The 19,589-nt window shown below is 43.9% G+C and overlaps 1 protein-coding gene across 2 annotated transcripts in view; it reads right to left on the reverse strand.

Annotated features, from left to right (window-relative positions):
- LOC121545385 (transmembrane and coiled-coil domains protein 1) overlaps nucleotides 1-2,012 on the reverse strand; it is a 105,431-nt gene extending 103,419 nt beyond the window's left edge. The window contains exon 1 of one of the 2 annotated variants that reach the window (XM_041855855.2): nucleotides 1,938-2,012. The gene's annotated coding sequence lies outside the window, so the exon portion shown is untranslated. The remainder of the gene's footprint in view (nucleotides 1-1,937) is intronic. The other variant, XM_041855857.2, reaches the window with a different exon arrangement.
- Nucleotides 2,013-19,589: the final 17,577 nt, after the last annotated feature.

Genomic DNA, 19,589 nt, shown 5'->3' on the forward strand with positions numbered 1-19,589 from the left:
CCCCAAGAACACCATCCCCACAGTCAAACATGGAGGTGGAAACATTATGCTTTGGGGGTGTTTTTCTGCTAAGGGGACAGGACAACTTCACCGCATCAAAGGGACGATGGACGGGGCCATGTACCGTCAAATCTTGGGTGAGCGCCTCCTTCCCTCAGCCAGGGCATTGAAAATGGATCGTGGATGGGTATTCCAGCATGACAATGACCCAAAACACACGGCCAAGGCAACAAAGGAGTGGCTCAAGAAGAAGCACATTAAGGTCCTGGAGTGGCCTAGCCAGTCTCCAGACCTTAATCCCATAGAAAATCTGTGGAGGGAGCTGAAGGTTCGAGTTGCCAAACGTCAGCCTCGAAACCTTAATGACTTGGAGAAGATCAGCAAAGAGGAGTGGAAAAAAATCCCTCCTGAGATGTGTGCAAACCTGGTGGCCAACTACAAGAAACGTCTGACCTCTGTGATTGCCAACAAGGGTTTTGCCACCAAGTACTAAGTCATGTTTTGCAGAGGGGTCAAATACTTATTTCCCTCATTAAAATGCAAATCAATATATACAATTTTTGACATACGTTTTTCTGGATTTTTTAGTTGTTATTCTGTTTCTCACTATTCAAATAAACCTACCATTAAAATTATAGACTGATCATGTCTTTGTCAGTGGGCAAATGAACAAAATCAGCAGGGGATCAAATACTTTTTTCCCTCACTGTATATATATTTATACTCCGGACTACGACATTGCTCGTCCTAATATTTATATATTTCTTAATTCCATTCTGTTACTTTTAGATTCGTGTGTATTGTTGTGTATTGTTGGATAATACTGCTGTTGTTAAAGTAGGGGTATAGGTTTAAACACTAAAGTGCATTATGGGTAACGTAGCAAGTTAACTTTCGTTTTTGATGCAATAGTGGTGTTGTAGGGGATGTGTCCGAACTGTGAGCCACGCTCTTTTTGCTCCGTTAGCTCACTATTTTATTTTGTCATTCAGACTACCTCACATGGTGTACAAGTTTAATAAATGTCAACTACTTAAGTGGAATTCCAGACTAACTCGTCATAAGATCCCCAAATGCCGTCCGGACTACGGTCTAAAGGCGAGGCAGGAAAGGTAACACTGCGCTGTTGGAGCTTGGAACGCAAGCATTTCGCTACACTCCGCAATAACATCTGCTAAATATGTGTATGCGACCAATAAAATGTGATTTCATTTGATAATAATAATTTGGTGGGTGCTTATATTTGTCTTATCTATGACGATGTGCATATAAAGACAATACTTATAACTGAGGTGAAGTAAAAGTAGGCCAAATAATAGGTTTAAAAAAAATACAACTTTGCTGTACAACTTTGCTGAATGAGTTCCCTAATGTAAACTTGAATCTCCAAAATAGCAAATTATCAGAGAATTAAAAGATGCTTGCAGTATTTTTAATATGTTAAGCTACTAACACGTTAAAGCAGATATTACAGTGTATACGTTACACTATTGGCCCAAAACAATTCTGTAACATAGCACAGATGGAGATAAGAATCTAGGGTTCCTTCATTAAATATGGTAAGCAAGCAACTGTGAAACGTTACAGTATTACAGTACAAGTGTAACAAATTTACAACATCAACATGTGGCTAGAAGGCAACTGAATGATAGCCTACGAATGGATTGTATTGATACAATAGAAGTGTATAATGTAGCGAGCTAGAATAGGGAGGGACAATCTGCATCACTGAAACAGACACAGGTTGACAGCGCTTGAAGACCTGTTTGATTGTGTCATTATAAACCCAGACTTATGAAACATGGTTTTGCGAAAGAAACAACTGTTACCTCTAAAATAGCTGTTTTATTGCACTATAACGGAATCAATAACTGTCACACTATACGCATTTACATTACATTTTGACATGATAACTTTAGCAGTAAATTGGCACTTACATGGGAGATGAAAAAACTGCTATAGCCAACACACGTCCACCCCCAACGCAACGTCACCCCTCCTCTCTGCGCTCTCCAATGCTGACGTTGGAATAATACGATATACAGCAGCAGATGGCACGGGCGGACCAAACCATTTGGTTCGTTTAGGGGAGCTCGCTGCAAAATATCCTCAATTCATTATAGTCTTAGCACGCTTCAATGACTTATATAGGCTACTCCAGCTATATTGGTCATTGAAACAAATACATTATTTAGAATATTGTGCAGGATTTGTAATGATTGTATTCATAATCTAATACAAACTTTTTATTCAACTTGATTATTACAGAGGAACTAGATTTTATTGATCTACAGCTTGTGCCCGTTTCCTGGTCATGCCTATTGTAATTTGTCAACATGTTTGTAACCTGGTGGCAATAGTCATACTGTGACAGTATGACAATGTACACATCAGTCATAATAAAAACACTGATTGGTTACAGGGAAAGGTTGATATTAAAATGTTCTCGATACAGTCCAGCTCAGTGACATGACACACACTGTATCTAAATTTTTCTTCAAACCTGGAGAGGAGAGGACAGACAGTTGATAGGCCCTAGGAAAACCTGAGAGAAACCACACACATAAGCAGTGCCCCACAAAGGCAGAGACAACCAGAGAATTGAGCCTTGTTATAACATGTTCTAACAGTTATTGTGGGAAGACATTACATAAGACAGAGTTTGGCTTATCATTTATCTATCCCCTCTCTATTGACATCACACCTAGCCAAAGTCTTCACACTCTTCACTCACACAGTATAGGGCTCTCATGATTACATTTCCTCTCAGACAGTTTCATTTCAATAAAGCGGATCATAAAGTCCAAGGCTCCTGTCTTAAAGGCCATCCGTCTTAGTAACTATGGCAATGTAAGATCTATTCCAAATTCTTCTGTTTTCAGAGTGTCTTGAGTTCCACCTCCCCTTAGTTTCTGGTTGGAGTTGGTTTTTACTGCATTCTACAGTGTGAGTGGGCAGGGGAGGTGGACCAATAGACCAAAGATAATTTGTTTAAAAATAAATCTAGTTAACAGTTATAATTACAGTACACAGGTATGTAGGCTACCCACATACACACACCTTGCATTTAATATAATATAATAATAATATGCCATTTAGCAGACGCTTTTATCCAAAGCGACTTACAGTCATGCGTGCATACATTTTTTGTATGGGTGGTCCCGGGGATCGAACCCACTACCTTACAAGCGCCGTGCTCTACCAGCTGAGCTACAGAGGACCCCCACACACACACACACACACACACACACACACACACACACACACACACACACACACATGATCATCAACAGTAATTACTTGGTTGTAAACTCTATTTAATCATTACTGCAAAATCAATTTAGGACAGCTTGTTACTGTAATGTGAATGTTATTACTTTCTGAACACCAGGGGGCAGTATGGGCATGAAGATGAGTTGCAGGTCAAGCTGGACAGACATCTTCAGATTCATATAGCTGTTAGCCCAACAACACAGCAACCTATGTTTCTGCCCTTCATCCATCATCATATTTCAATGTATCACACAGAGAAAGCATGAGAGACTGAATATGATGGTGGAAAATTAGTTTGTATAACTTACTTACAGACAGACATCTGTTATCAACTATGCCCAACAGAGGGCAACAGCGTCGAAGTGATATACAAGTGTGCGTTGCAACATTATTACCATTCTGGTAAATAAACACAATTCTCATGCTTATGGAGAATAGACAACGTTTTGTTCAATATCAAAATATGCTGTTTACATGTTAGGCTATACCTGTTCATCAAGCACACACACACACACTCAATCGTATCAAAGACAGACTGGACAGTGGCACTATCGCTAGCAAACACATCTAAGGAGCAGAAATCATCATCATCCTCATCGAGCTGTAGGACAGGGAGTCCTCTCCAAAATCATGGCAGTTAGTTTCTACTTTGTTGTTTCCACTTTGCTGTTTTCTGTGTGTGAATGGGCTTTACACTGTATTATAAAAACCTGCTTGAATTTGAGTGTAGTAGCAATGAATAACTGGATCTCCCAGTCAATGATTGAGCATCCTGGAACCTAAAGTGACTACATATAATGTTCTCAGTAGCTCAAAACATTTAGGTGGTTAGCATAGCAGGTGGTTTGTGCTCAATAGAGCTGCTTAAAATAAATTGATATCTAATGTTTATGGAGTGCATTTAGTGCATGGTTCAATACCCCTTGACATTGGCCATGGGTGTATCAGACACTCGTTAGTAGCTAGTAGATAAAACACAGTAAAAGCTCTTGATGAGTGATTCATTCTCCTGCAGTGGTGTCCAGTGTCCATGACACAACAGGAAGTAATTCACCAAGCTGCTGAGTGACAGAAACACTCCACCTGACAAACAGCTCACATAACAACATAACACGAAAATAGGCAGGTTTTTCTACACAACTGCTTGACCCCAAAAACACATAGCTGACAAGGATCGAATGCTTTGACGTCAGGCCCTACCCCTAACCTCTATTTATATCCTCTTCGTCCTCAGAAAGACACATTGGTCTGTTTTTCTTCCTCCCACAGCATCAGAGAGAGGTGGATAATGGGAAACAGTGTGAGCGGCTGCTGCCAGGCGAATCTCTCTCCCCATGCACGCCAAACGTGGACGCCATGTCCCCACATCTCCCGCCAATTACAGTAGCCCCTCCAGCAGGTCCGCTGTGCCTTCTAATTATGTGAATCTGACTGGTCAATTAAAGTGTGTGAGCATGGTCATTATTGAGTAGAAGAATAGGTGGGTCTAAGGTTATCCTACTCCACAACATCCATTCCAATTGCTTGCCATTCTTTTTTTCAAGAACAAAGTGAAAAACAAAGGTAAAATATACTGTCACAGGAAAAAATTAATAAATCCAGTGGCCCACCAGCCCAGTGAGAACATAGACAAACACAATGATTTGGACTCGTATAGCACCTTTCTAAACCTTAAAGCTAGCTGGGGTTAAAATTACTGTGTACTTTAAGTGACTCTTTGGAAATGGTCATGTTTAACCTTGCCTCACTTAGAATTAAGTGTCTTACCTGAGAATTACCTAAGGAAACACTAGGTGAAACATCTGTTGATGTGCCCTTGAGCAAGGCACTTAACCCTAATTGCTCATGTAAGTTGCCCTGGATAAGAGTGTCTGCTAAATGACTCAAATGTAAATGTTATGTTATTTAGGTATCTATTGATATTAAGGCGAGTTCCTGCAAACAAGGTATGTAATATGGCATGCAGCTGCTCATATAATGTAAATAATAAAATGAATTCCAGCCACAGTCCAAGCTTCCTCCTCTTGTTAGAAGTGTCGTAATCTATGACTGCTATGTTCCCCCATAATTTGCTGAGAGAGTAATGATTAAATGAGTTACAGTACACTGATTCACACAATATGAGTCAATATCACAGACCAACAACACCAGTTCTATAAAAAAAACATCTGGGCTGACATATGGAATTGTTTTAAGATGGTCATACTATGGATCATTTAGCTATTTGATTTTGAATTTTACGACCCTTTAGGTATCCCAAAAAAATAAATATATAAATAATTGTTTTGATAAAATATTGACTTTGGCCTTTACTCCTACTATAGCCCGTAGAAACACATGGAATAGCACATCCATAAAGTGCAAAAAGGACAGTCAAAATATAAATAATAAGAAACAAGGTGTTGATCTAGGAGATATAAGAAAGCTCCGGAAATATATTTGTTTTTATACATATTTAACCCCTTTTTTGGGTATAGGCACAAAACTACCTCCATACTTCCTTTCGTTTTTTAAAACCTGTACGGATTACTTTCAGATGAGTCCCGTGACACTTGTGGGGGTCGTAGAGCAAAACGGAGAACACCATCGTGAAGCCGAAACGGTTCGGACGCTACAAACAGAAGTTGGCACATCGATGGTACCGACTTTAGACGAGTCCCCTGACACTTGTGGGGGTCGAACACCATGGTGTTCGTGAGAGTCTCATATTTCCTTAGAGTGGTCATATTAGTTTGTAGGTCGTTCGGACGCTACAGACGTTTTCGTGATGTCTCATGGTGTGACAAACATCGCTCTTGCTCTGCCACCTTTAATCGCAGATGCGGAAGTGGGAAATATAGCACTAGATTAAATTGACAGATTTTTATGGGGATTTTTTAAATTATGTTACTTAGATTGATGCACCGGTTAAAGTTATTATCCAACCAACTGGTGTAGAATAGTACATGCTGAATGTTCTCTCTCACACACATATAAACTCAGCAAAAAAAGAAATGTCCCTTTTTCAGGACCCTGGCTTTCAAAGATAGTTCGTAAAAATCCAAATAACTTCACAGATCTTCATTGTAAAGGGTTTAAACACTGTTTCCCATGCTTGTTCAATGGAACTGTCCTTAAGACACTAACAGCTTACAGACAGTAGGCAATTAAGGTCACAGTTATGAAAAATGTGGACATTAAAGACGCCTTTCTACTGACTCTGAAAAACACCAAAAGAAAGATGCCCAGGGTCCCTGCTCATCTGCGTGAACGTGCCTTAGGCATGCTGCAAGGAGGCATGAGGACTGCAGATGTGGCCAGGGCAATAAATTGCAATGTCCGTACTGTGAGACGCCTAAGACAGCGCTACAGGGAGACAGGACGGACAGCTGATCGTCCTCGCAGTGGAAGACCACGTGTAACAACACCTGCACAGGATCGGTACATCTGAACATCACACCTGCGGTACAGGTACAGGATGGCAACAACAACTGCCCGAGTTACACCAGGAACGCACAATCCCTCCATCAGTGCTCAGACTGTCTGCAATAGGCTGAGAGAGGCTGGACTGAGGGCTTATAGGCCTGTTGTAAGGCAGGTCCTCACCAGACATCACTGGCAACAACGTCGCCTATGGGCACAAACCCACCGTCGCTGGACCAGACAGGACTGGCAAAAAGTGCTCTCCACTGACGAGTCGCAGTTTTGTCTCACCAGGGGTGATTTTCGGATTTGCGTTTATCATCGAAGGAATGAGCGTTACACCGAGGCCTGTACACTGGAGCGGGATCGATTTGGAGGTGGAGGGTCCGTCATGGTCTGGGGCGGTGTGTCTCAGCATTATTTGTTGTCAAGGTTTTACAATGCCCTTCCCCCCATCCTCTGGAGGGACCTGCAACATCATTAGCATCTTCCCTCTCCGTCTCTCTCACACACACACACACACACACACACGCACACACAAACACACTCTTCTTTATCCCCCCACTTATCCGCAGACTTTTGGTTGTTTACTCAATCAGAAGCTGGACCGAGGGGAGGGGAGGTATGCTAAGCTCTCCTTAATTGTGTCTGTGTGGGCCGGAGCGCAAGCAGCTCATTATGCCTGCCCCAGTGATCGATGGGAGATACAGAGCTACTGGCGGGCCTGATGAGCAGGACACAGACCTGAGATCTGAGCTCCCACCAGGGAAACACACTCCTCCAGCCCCACACCGTGCCAGACACAGGCACAGCCAGGAGATGTGACGGCCATGCTTTCCATTACACACTGGTGGGGAAGAAAACACACACAGGCTCATTGGGCTGCGGAGTGAGAGAAACAATCAGTTATCAGGAGATGTGGCGGCCATGCTTTCCGTCACACACTGGTGGGGAAGAAAACACACACAGGCTCATTGAGCTGCTGAGTGAGAGAAACAATCAGTTATCATGAGCAGGTGTTTCGTCTGATTTTGTCTCATTGTAAAATGAGATGCCTACCAGACTTTCTGCTCTCATTCATTACTGTCTCCAGAGTGTTTGAAAACCATTTTGAACACCGGTTTGAACACCGGTTTGAACGCCTGTTTGAACGGCTGTTTAAAACACATGATGGACAGTACCACTGTCTCTGACTTCAAACATGGTTGAAGAGCATAAGGAAAGTTTAACTTTTTCCTTTTAAATTCTCAGTTTAAAACGTCTTGCTATACAAAAGAAAATAACTCCCGTTCTCCACTTTCAACCTGTCTTTAGTTACAGTGGAAAGAGAGAGACTTTCTAGTCGGTCTGGTCTGTGACTCACTGAACACCTTTCCCGGTAGTCATGAGGAGTCTGTGATGAATGGCTCATGTCTCTGTTGTCTTTTCCCCCCAGAGACACGCATTTATTGTATCACTACTAATGAAGTTGGTATCATTACGTTAAGATGAAACAAAGCCATGTCACATTGTATTGCCACTATTGTTCCTAATAAGGTTGCATTCAATCAAGGCTTGTTATAATGTCTTGAAGCTTTTGTCAGTCTGTCAAAATGTGGCCTGTTTAGTTTTACTTAGACAGCAATGTCTTTGTCTTTTGGGATGACAACACAGTCATGATTTACAGTTAACGACAGGGACTGGTGGGTCATTGTTTTAGCCAACCTGATTTTCCAGAAGCTTCCATGAAGACAGAGTTTTTTCTGGATCAAAAAGGGGCTTAGGGGTCGTGGCAGGGCGTGTGGCAGGGGGTGTGAAAGGGGGCGCTGTTGGCCCATCGGTGTGGCTGAATTTTTGTAGAAGATTTTGGAGACCCTCATCTTGGCAGTATAGAGATTATTGGGGGGCATTTTTAAGACAATTTCCTGCAATTATACACATTTCTCTATGGAGTTGAGAGACATTTTTGCAGTTTTAGAGCAAATTTCCTGCAATTCTACACATTTTGCCATGTAGCTGAGAGAAAATGTTGCAGTTTTAAAGCAAATTTCCTGCGATCAATGTACATTTCCTGCAATGGAGCTGAGAGAAAATGTTGCAGTTTAAAAGCTAATTTCTTGCAATTCTATGCATTTTGCCATGGCTAATGCTGTGTTCTTTTGCTCAAACATAATAACAAAATCTATTCTGCTATAGTCATTGTTTTTGGAATTGTTAATTCTCTCTCTGACTCTTTAGCTGATCATAGCTGACCATAACTCTGACCATAACCCTGCTTACAGGCAAAAACTCAATCAGGAAGTACCAATGACGCGCTCAATACGGAAGTGGTCCGATTAAGCGGATGTTAACCTACAAATCAAATCAAATCAAATGTTATTTGCCACATGCACCGAATACAACAGGTGTAGACCTTACAGTGAAATGCTTACTTACAAGCCCTTAACCAAGAATGCAGTTAAGAAAAAAAGTGTTAAGTTAAAAAAAAGATTAGTAAAAAATTTAAATAAAAAATAATTAAAAAGCAACAGAAAAATAAAATAACAGTAGGGAGGCTATATACAGGGGGTACCGATACAGAGCCAATGTGCGGGGGCACCGGTTAGTCGAGGTAATTGAGGTAATATGTACATGTAGGTATAGTTAAAGTGACTATGCATAGATAATAAACAGAGAATAGCAGCAGCGTAAAAGAGGGGGTGGGGGGGGTAGCCATTTGATTAGCTGTTCAGGAGTCTTATGGGGGAAGAAGCTGTTAAGAAGCCTTTTGGACCTAGACTTGGCACTCCGGTACCGCTTGCCATGCAGTAGCAGAGAGAACAGTCTATGACTAGGGTGGCTGGAGTCTTTGACAAGTTTTAGGGCCTTCCTCTGACAGCACCAGGTATAGAGGTCCTGGATGGCAGGAAGCTTGGCCCCAGTGATGTACTGGGCCATACGCACTACCCTCTGTAGTGCCTTGCGGTCGGAGGCCGAGCAGTTGCCATTCCAGGCGGTGATGCAACCAGTCAGGATGCTCTCGATGGTGCAGCTGTAGAACCTTTTGAGGATCTAAGGACCCATGCCAAATCTTTTCAGGTTCCTGAGGCTTTGTCGTGCCCTCTTCACGACTGTCTTGGTGTGTTTGGACCATGATAGTTTGTTGGTGATGTGGACACCAAGGAACTTGAAGCTCTCAAACTGTTCCATTACAGCCCCGTCGATGAGTAGTCCAAAATAATCTCCTTTGTCTTGATCACGTTGAGGGAGAGGTTGTTATCCTGGCACCAAACGGCCAGGTCTCTGACCTCCTCCCTATAGGCTCTCATCGTTGTCGGTGATCAGGCCTACCACTGTTGTGTCGTCGGCCAACTTAATAATGGTGTTGGAGTCGTGCCTGGCCATGCAGTCATGGGTGAACAGGGAGTACAGGAGGGGACTGAGCACGCACCCCTGAGGGGCTCCCGTGTTGAGATTCAGCGTGGCAGATGTGTTGTTACCTTCCCTTACCACCTGGGGGCGGCCCGTCAGGAAGTCCAGGATCCAGTTGCAGAGGGAGGTGTTTAGTCCCAGGGTCCTTAGCTTAGTGATGAGCTTTGAGGGCACTATGGTGTTGAACGCTGAGCTGTAATCAGTGAATAGCATTCTCACGTAGGTGTTCCTCTTGTCCAGGTGGGAAAGGGCAGTGTGGAGTGCAATAGAGATTGCATCATCTTTGGATCTGTTGGGGCGGTATGCAAATTGGAGTGGGTCTAGGGTTCCTGGGATAATGGTGTTGATGTGACCCATGACCAGCCTTTCAAAGCACTTCATGGCTACAGACGTGAGTGCTACGGTCGGTAGACATTTAGACAGGTTATCTTAGTGTTCTTGGGCACAGGGACTATGGTGGTCTGCTTGAACCATGTTGGTATTACAGACTCAGTCAGGGACATGTTGAAAATGTCAGTGAAGACACTTGCCAGTTGGTCAGCACATGCTCGGAGTACACATCCTGGTAATCTGTCTGGCCCTGCGGCCTTGTGAATGTTGACCTGCTTAAAAGTCTTACTCACATCGACTACGGAGAGCGTGATCACATAGTCATCCGGATCAGCTGATGCTCTCATGCATGCTTCAGTGTTGCTTGCCTCAAAGCGAGCATGGAAGTGATTTAGCTCGTCTGGTATGCTCGTGTCACTGGGCAGCTCGCGGCTGTGCTTCCCTTTGTAGTCTGTAATAGTTTGCAAGCCCTGCCACATCCGACGAGCGTTGGAGCAGGTGTAGTACGATTCACAAGCACAGACTGGAATATGTTCCGGGATTAATTCTGATAACATTGAGGAGTGTACCACATCAGTCACCGGCTTCATTAATAAGTGCATCGACAACGTCGTCCCCACAGTGACCGTACATGCATATCCCAATCAGAAGCCAAGGATTACAGACAACATCTAGCTAAAGGCTCTAGCTAAAGGCTAGAGCTGCCACTTTCAAGTAATGGGACACTAATCCAGACGCTTATAAGAAATCCTGCGACAACCTCCAACGAGCCATAAAACAGTCAAAACGTCAATACGGGACTAAGATTGAATCCTACTATGCCGGCTCTAATGCTCGCCGGATGTGGCAGGGCTTGCAAACTATCCCGGATTATAAAGGTAAACACAGCCGCGAGCTTCCCAGTGACACGAGCCTAGAATTCCTTCTATGCTCGCTTCGAGGCAAGCAACACTGAACCATGCATAAGACCACCAGCTGTTCCAGATGACTGAGTGATCTTGCTCTCCGTAGCCGATGAGAGAAAGACCTTTAAACAGATGAACATTCAGGCCGCTGGGCCAGATGGATTACCAGGACATGTACTCAGAGCATGCACTTTCCAGCTGGCAAGTGTCTTCACTGACATTTTCAACCTCTCCCTGTGCCCAAGAATGACTATTGCACTGTAGCACTCACATCTGTAGCCATGACATTCTTTGAAAGGCTGGTCATGGCTCACATCAACACCATCATCCCAGACACTCTGGACCCACTTCAATACCGCCCCAACAGATCCACGGAATATGCAATTTCTATTGCACTCCACATAGCCCTCTCCCACCTGGACAAGAGGAACACCTACGTGAGAATGCTGTTCATTGACTATAGCTCAGCGTTCAACCATAGTGCCCTCCAAGCTCATCACTAAGCTCAGGACCCTGGGACTGAACTCCTCCCTCTGCAACTGGATCCTGGACTTCCTGACGGGCCGCCCCCAGGTGGTGAGGGTAGGCAACAACACATCCGCCACGCTGACCCTCAACACAGGGGCCTTCAGGGGTGCGTGCTTAGTCCCCTCCTGTACTCTCAGTTCACCCACGACTGCATGGCCATGCACGACTCCGACACCATCATTAAGTTTGCTGATGACACAACGGTGGTTGGCCTGATCACTAATGTCGATGAGCCAGCCTATAGGGAGGAGGTCAGTGACCTGGCAGTGTGGTGCCAGGACAACAACCTCTCCCTCACCATCAGGAAGACAAAGGAGCTGATCGTGGACTACAGGAAACTGAGGGCCAAGCATGCCCCAATCCACATCGACGGGGCTGTAGTGGAGTGGGTCGAGAGTTTCAAGTTCCTCGATGTCCACATCACTGAGGAATTCACATGGTCTACACACACCAACACAGTCGTGAATTAGGCACGACAATGCCTCTTCCCCCTCAGGAGGCTGAAAAGATTCGGTATTGGCCCTCAGATCCTCAAAAAGTTATACAGCTGCACCATTGAGAGCATCTTGAACTGCTGCATCACCGCTTGGTATGGCAACTGCTTGGCATCCGACCGCAAGGTGCTACAGAGGGTAGTGCATACGGCCAAGTACATTGCTGGGGCCAAGTATCCTGCCATCAATTGAAATGTATTTCAAACAGTGTACTTGTTTTTACACTGTTTGGACTTAGGCTACCTGAAAAGAATGCTTTGGCGGCCCGCCCAAGGATTTAAATGGCAGATAAATCCCTGGAAGATATACTGCCTGGAAAGGTTTGAAAGGTCAGACAGAGAAGTTGATAATGTCCTGGTGGGATTTTGTATTGGGTTTGGCCTTCAGTGTCTGTCTGTGGAGTCAGGATCGAGGAGAGGTGTGGGGGTGTGTTCTTCGAAACATCCGCTAAACCTTTACTGTGACGGCTACTGGAAAATAAGGATCTCATTCAGATTTCGGATGGTACACTATAATAACTCTACCACCTGCACCCTTGCACACTAAATACAGCACTTGTCAGCCATCATCAGTGTTCTCATTGTGGAAGTAATACTCTCGATGCTGAGCATCTGCTTAAGGCTTGAGCCCCAGTGAATACCTCAGTGAATACATCAGTGATTTACATTCAGCCAAAACAATTCTCTCTTGAATACGGCCTGTTTTGGTGGAGGCACTGATTGATCCAGGGCCGTCATTTGTGTTCTGTTTCCTGAGATGAAGCCCTTTGGGGGGGCTAATTGAGGCTGCTGCGTGGCGGCAGAGGAACAGGGAGACAAAGAGTGGGTCCGATGGTTCCACATCTGGTTCTGTGCTAACAGAATCACTGCATCACTGCAGTACCAGGCCTTTTGTTGTGGTCTGACTATGTCAAGCCAGAGAGAAGGTAAACTGATTTCAGTATAATGGCAACCAGAGGATGGACAATAAGATAGAGATTACAGGGGTAGAGGTGCCCCATATATTGCTTTCTCATTGTACATACAGTACAATCAGCAGATAGGTCCACAAATTCACACACACACCAGCACACATACCCCCACACACCACAACTTCCGCTTTTTGATTATGATCTTCCCAGTAAGTAGAAATTCACTCTTCAATAATTCACTCAAGAATCATATCAATTCAGTTGAGGGAAATTATGTAATTACTAAAAGGTAACTGTCTCTGAAGTCTTATTTACCTGTCAATGACATATTCCTCCTGTCTTGGAATCATCATACAGTTATTCCCATACGCATAAAGTTCAAATGTCATATTAGAGATGTGCTCTCTGCTTGATGGATGTCCTTGGGTACGTTGGCCATCTCTACCTTCATGCCCCCCCAGTTTGACATTCAGAATAGACTGATTGGGGAATGATTACCATTGTTCAGGAGACAAAGGGATACCTATGGGTCTGATGGAGCAAGGTTAGGTTAAGGTTTGCCTCTATGACAGTACTAGTGAGGGACGAAACTCTCTCTACCTTTACCTTTGCATTTCATTCTCACTCAATCTGCAGAATAATTTGTCGTTCTTTAGTTCTATTTCTACTACAATCTGTTTCTCTCTATATATATGTATTTCTCTATTTCTCTCTCTGTTTCTCTCTCTCTCTCTCTTTTTCTCTCTCTATATATATATCTCTCTCTATTTCTCTCTCTCTCTCTGTTTCTCTCTCTCTGTGTTTCTCTCTCTATATATATATATACAGTGAGGGAAAAAAGTATTTGATACCCTGCTGATTTTGTACGTTTGCCCACTGACAAAGACATGATCAGTCTATAATTTTAATGGTAGGTTTATTTGAACAGTGAGAGACAGAATAACAACAACAAAATCCAGAAAAATGAATGACAAAAAAATTATAAATTGATTTGCATTTTAATGAGGGAAATAAGTATTTGACCCCTCTGCAAAACATGACTTAGTACTTGGTGGCAAAACCCTTGTTGGCAATCACAGAGGTCAGACGTTTCTTGTAGTTGGCCACCAGGTTTGCAGACATCTCAGGAGGGATTTTGTCCCACTCCTCTTTGCAGATCTTCTCCAAGTCATTAAGGTTTCGAGGCTGACATTTGGCAACTCGAACCTTCAGCTCCCTCCACAGATTTTCTATGGGATTAAGGTCTGGAGACTGGCTAGGCCACTCCAGGACCTTAATGTGCTTCTTCTTGAGCCACTCCTTTGTTGCCTTGGCCGTGTGTTTTGGGTCATTGTCATGCTGGAATACCCATCCACAACCCATTTTCAATGCCCTGGCTGAGGGAAGGAGGTTCTCACCCAAGATTTGACGGTACATGGCCCCGTCCATCGTCCTTTGATGCGGTGAAGTTGTCCTGTCCCCTTAGCAGAAAAACACCCCCAAAGCATAATGCTCCCACCTCCATGTTTGACGGTGGGGATGGTGTTCTTGGGGTCATAGGCAGCATTCCTCGTCCTCCAAACACGGCGAGTTGAGTTGATGGCAAAGAGCTCGATTTTGGTCTCATCTGACCACAACACTTTCCCCCAGTTCTCCTCTGAATCATTCAGATGTTCATTGGCAAACTTCAGACGGGCCTGTATATGTGCTTTCTTGAGCAGGGGGACCTTGCGGGTGCTGCAGGATTTCAGTCCTTCACGGCGTAGTGTGTTACCAATTGTTTTCTTGGTGACTATGGTCCCAGCTGCCTTGAGATCATTGACAAGATCCTCCTGTGTAGTTCTGGGCTGATTCCTCACCGTTCTCATGATCATTGCAACTCCACGAGGTGAGATCTTGCATGGAGCCCCAGGCAGAGGGAGATTGACAGTTCTTTTGTGTTTCTTCCATTTGCGAATAATAGCACCAACTGTTGTCACCTTCTCACCAAGCTGCTTGGCGATGGTCTTGTAGCCCATTCCAGCCTTGTGTAGGTCTACAATCTTGTCCCTGACATCATTGGAGAGCTTTTTGGTCTTGGCCATGGTGGAGAGTTTGGAATCTGATTGATTGCTTCTGTGGACAGGTGTCTTTTATACAGGTAACAAACTGAGATTAGGAATACTCCCTTTAAGAGTGTGCTCCTAATCTCAGCTCATTACCTGTATAAAGGACACCTGGGAGCCAGAAATCATTCTTATTGAGAGGGGGTCAAATACTTATTTCCCTCATTAAAATGCAAATCAATTTATAACATTTTTGACATGCGTTTTTCAGGATTTTTGTTGTTGTTATTCTGTCCCTCACTGTTCAAATAAACCTACCATTAAAATTATAGACCGATCATGTCTTTGTCAGTGGGCAAACGTACAAAATCAGCAGGGGATCAAATACTTTTTTCCCTCACTGTATATATATATATCTCTATTTCTCTCTCTCTCTCTGTTTCTCTCTCTCTCTATATATATCTCTATTTCGCTCTCTCGCTCTCTGTTTCTCTCTCTCTCTGTTTCTCTCTCTCTCTCTCTCTCTCTCTCTATATATATATATATATATATATATATTTATCTCTCTCTCTGTTTCTCTCTATATATATATATATCTTTCTCTATTTCTCTCTCTCTCTCTGTTTATCTCTCTCTCTCTATATATATACACTGCTCAAAAAAATAAAGGGAACACTAAAATAACACATCCTAGATCTGAATGAATGAAATAATCTTATTAAATACTTTTTTCTTTACATAGTTGAAATTGCTGACAACAAAATCACACAAAAATTATCAATGGAAATCAAATTTATCAACCCATGGAGGTCTGGATTTGGAGTCACCCTCAAAATTAAAGTGGAAAACCACACTACAGGCTGATCCAACTTTGATGTAATGTCCTTAAAACAAGTCAAAATGAGGCTCAGTAGTGTGTGTGGCCTCCACGTGCCTGTATGACCTCCCTACAATGCCTGGGCATGCTCCTGATGAGGTGGCGGATGGTCTCCTGAGGGATCTCCTCCCAGACCTGGACTAAAGCATTCGCCAACTCCTGGACAGTCTGTGGTGCAACGTGGCGTTGGTGGATGGAGCGAGACATGATGTCCCAGATGTGCTCAATTGGATTCAGGTCTGGGGAACGGGCGGGCCAGTCCATAGCATCAATGCCTTCTTCTTGCAGGAACTGCTGACACACTCCAGCCACATGAGGTCTAGCATTGTCTTGCATTAGGAGGAACCCAGGGCCAACCGCACCAGCATATGGTCTCACAAGGGGTCTGAGGATCTCATCTCGGTACCCAATGGCAGTCAGGCTACCTCTGGCGAGCACATGGAGCCCCCCAAAGAAATGCCACCCCACACCATGACTGACCCACCGCCAAACCGGTCATGCTGGAGGATGTTGCAGGCAGCAGAACGTTCTCCACGGCGTCTCCAGACTCTGTCACGTCTGTCACGTGCTCAGTGTGAACCTGCTTTCATCTGTGAAGAGCACAGGGTGCCAGTGGCGAATTTGCCAATCTTGGTGTTCTCTGGAAAATGCCAAACGTCCTGCACGGTGTTGGGCTGTAAGCACAACCCCCACCTGTGGACGTCGGGCCCTCATACCACCCTCATGGAGTCTGTTTCTGACCGTTTGAGCAGACACATGCACATTTGTGGCCTGCTGGAGGTCATTTTGCAGGGCTCTGGCAGTGCTCCTTCTGCTCCTCCTTGCACAAAGGCGGAGGTAGCAGTCCTGCTGCTGGGTTGTTGCCCTCCTACGGCCTCCTCCACGTCTCCTGATGTACTGGCCTGTCTCCTGGTAGCGCCTCCATGCTCTGGACACTACGCTGACAGACACAGCAAACCTTCTTGCCACAGCTCGCATTGATGTGCCATCCTGGATGAGCTGCACTACCTGAGCCACTTCTGTGGGTTGTAGACTCCGTCTCATGCTACCACTAGAGTGAAAGCACTGCCAACATTCAAAAGTGACCAAAACATCAGCCAGGAAGCATAGGAACTGAGAAGTGGTCTGTGGTCACCACCTGCAAAACCAGTCCTTTATTGGGGGTGTCTTGCTAATTGCCTATAATTTCCACCTGTTGTCTATTCCATTTGCACAACAGCATGTGCAATTTATTGTCAATCAGTGTTGCTTCCTAAGTGGACAGTTTGATTTCACAGAAGTGTGATTGACTTGGAGTTACATTGTGTTGTTTAAGTGTTCCCTTTATTTTTTTGAGCAGTGTATATCTCTATTTCTCTCTCTCTGTTTCTCTATCTCTCTCTATTTCTCTCTCTCTCTGTTTCCTTCTCTCTCTATATATATATATCTCTATTTCTCTATCTCTCTCTATTTCTCTCTCTAATTCTCTCTATTTCTCTATCTCTCTATTTCTCTCTCTAATTCTCTCTCTCTCTCTGTTTTTTCTCTATTTTTCTCTATTTTTCTCTCCATTTTTCTCTCTCTCTGTTTCTCTCAATTCAATTTCAATTTAAGGGGCTTTTTTGCATGGGAAACATATGTTTACAGTACCAAATTAAGTAAAATAGTTAATAAACCAAAGTAAAAAATACTAAATAAACATGAACAGTAAACATTACACTCACAAAAGTTCCAAAATAATAAAGACATTTCAAATTTCATATTATGTCTATATACAGTGTTGTAACGATGTGCAAATAGTTAAAGTACAAAAGGGAAAATAAATAAACATAAATATGGGTTGTATTTACAATGTGTTTGTTCTTCACTGGTTGCCTTTTGCTTATGTTTCCCTCTCTCTCTGTTTCTCGCTCTCTCTGTTTCTCTCTCTCCATTTATTTATCTCTCTGTTTCTCGCTCTCTATGTTTCTCTCTCTCTCTGCATGCTGGGAGTGTTGGTGCATGCTGGGAATTGTATGAGCGAGTGTGAGTGGTGTCTGGAGTTAGATCGCCTGTGTTTTCTTTTTTGTTTCCTTTTCTTGGTGCTTTTCCTTTTTCTGTGCATGATTACGTAAAAAAAAAAGTGGTAGAATTAGGTGTATTGTATTCCCAATGAACTATTGGAGTGCGAGTTATTGCAGTTTGGGAAGTTTGCAAGTTCAATTCAAATTGTGCCGTTGGGTTGCAAACACCCGGCTCTGAAACAGGTGTTTGTGGACTCACCGGAGCAGACTTTGGAGTTATCGTTTAAAGTCAAGTATACAGACTGTATATGGCTTATGCTAGTACGGGTAGTCAACTGTGTTTTGAGTGTGGGGATGTTGGCCTTAAGCGTCATGCTTGCCCGAAAAGGGAGAAGGCGGAGGGTGGAGGGCGGAGGGCGGGATGCAGGTGGTCCTCGTAACACCTGGGCCCACTGATGTAGAGAGAGGTGGGCAGACAGTGGTAGAGCAGCCACAATAACCTGTTGCTGAGGAACAATTTGGTCACCTGGTTGAAAGAACGAGACACAGTTTTTACATCAAAGTGACGTTTCATTTTCTTTTGGGTGGAAGACAGATTTTCTCTGGCTACAGCACAGGCGTCATGCAACCACTCCCGGACTTGACTAACATAGTCTAGTACATTAGTAGAGGACCCAACTGAATCATCAGCCATAATTTGTTCTTTCAGTACCTTGAGAGGCCCTCTCACTGTGTGACCAAAGATTAGCTCAGCTGGGCTAAACCCAAGAGACTCTTGTACGGTCTCCCGAATAGCAAAGAGCACGTACGGCACCCCCTCATCCCAATCTTTTTCTGTGTCCATACAGTATTTACGCAACATGGCTTTTAGCGTCTAATGCCAACGTTCCAGCGCACCCTGACTCTCCGGGTGGTAAGCGCTAGACATCTGATGGGACACTGACAAGGACTTCAACACACTTCCAAACAATCTCGATGTAAAATTAGTGCCTTGATCCGTCTGTACGATTTTTGGAAATCCAAAGGTAGAGAAATACTTAATCAGCGCCTTCACAATTGCCTTACTGGTGATTTTACACATAGGAATCGCCTCTGGGTACCTTGTAGCAGTGCACATTATCGTTAACAATAATTGATTACCCGACTTAGTCCTGGGTAATGGACCAACACAATCGATTATTACTTTCTCAAACGGCTCTCCCTTGACTGGAATCGGGCAGAGAGGAGCCGGGGAAATTACCTGGTTAGGCTTCCCCACCACTTGGCACGTACTACATGTACGGCAATAACGAGCCACATCCCGTTTCATTCCCGGCCAGAAGAAATGACGGAGGATTCGATCGTAGGTTTTAGTCACCCCTAGATGACCAGACCAGGGAATATCATGAGCTAGGGACAACACCTTCGTCTGAAACGTGGCAGGAACTACAATCTGGAAAACAGAACTCCAATCATTTTCTAGGTCAGCACGGGG

Source organism: Coregonus clupeaformis, chromosome 30 (assembly GCF_020615455.1).
Source record: "Coregonus clupeaformis isolate EN_2021a chromosome 30, ASM2061545v1, whole genome shotgun sequence".
Lineage (NCBI taxonomy): Eukaryota > Metazoa > Chordata > Actinopteri > Salmoniformes > Salmonidae > Coregonus > Coregonus clupeaformis.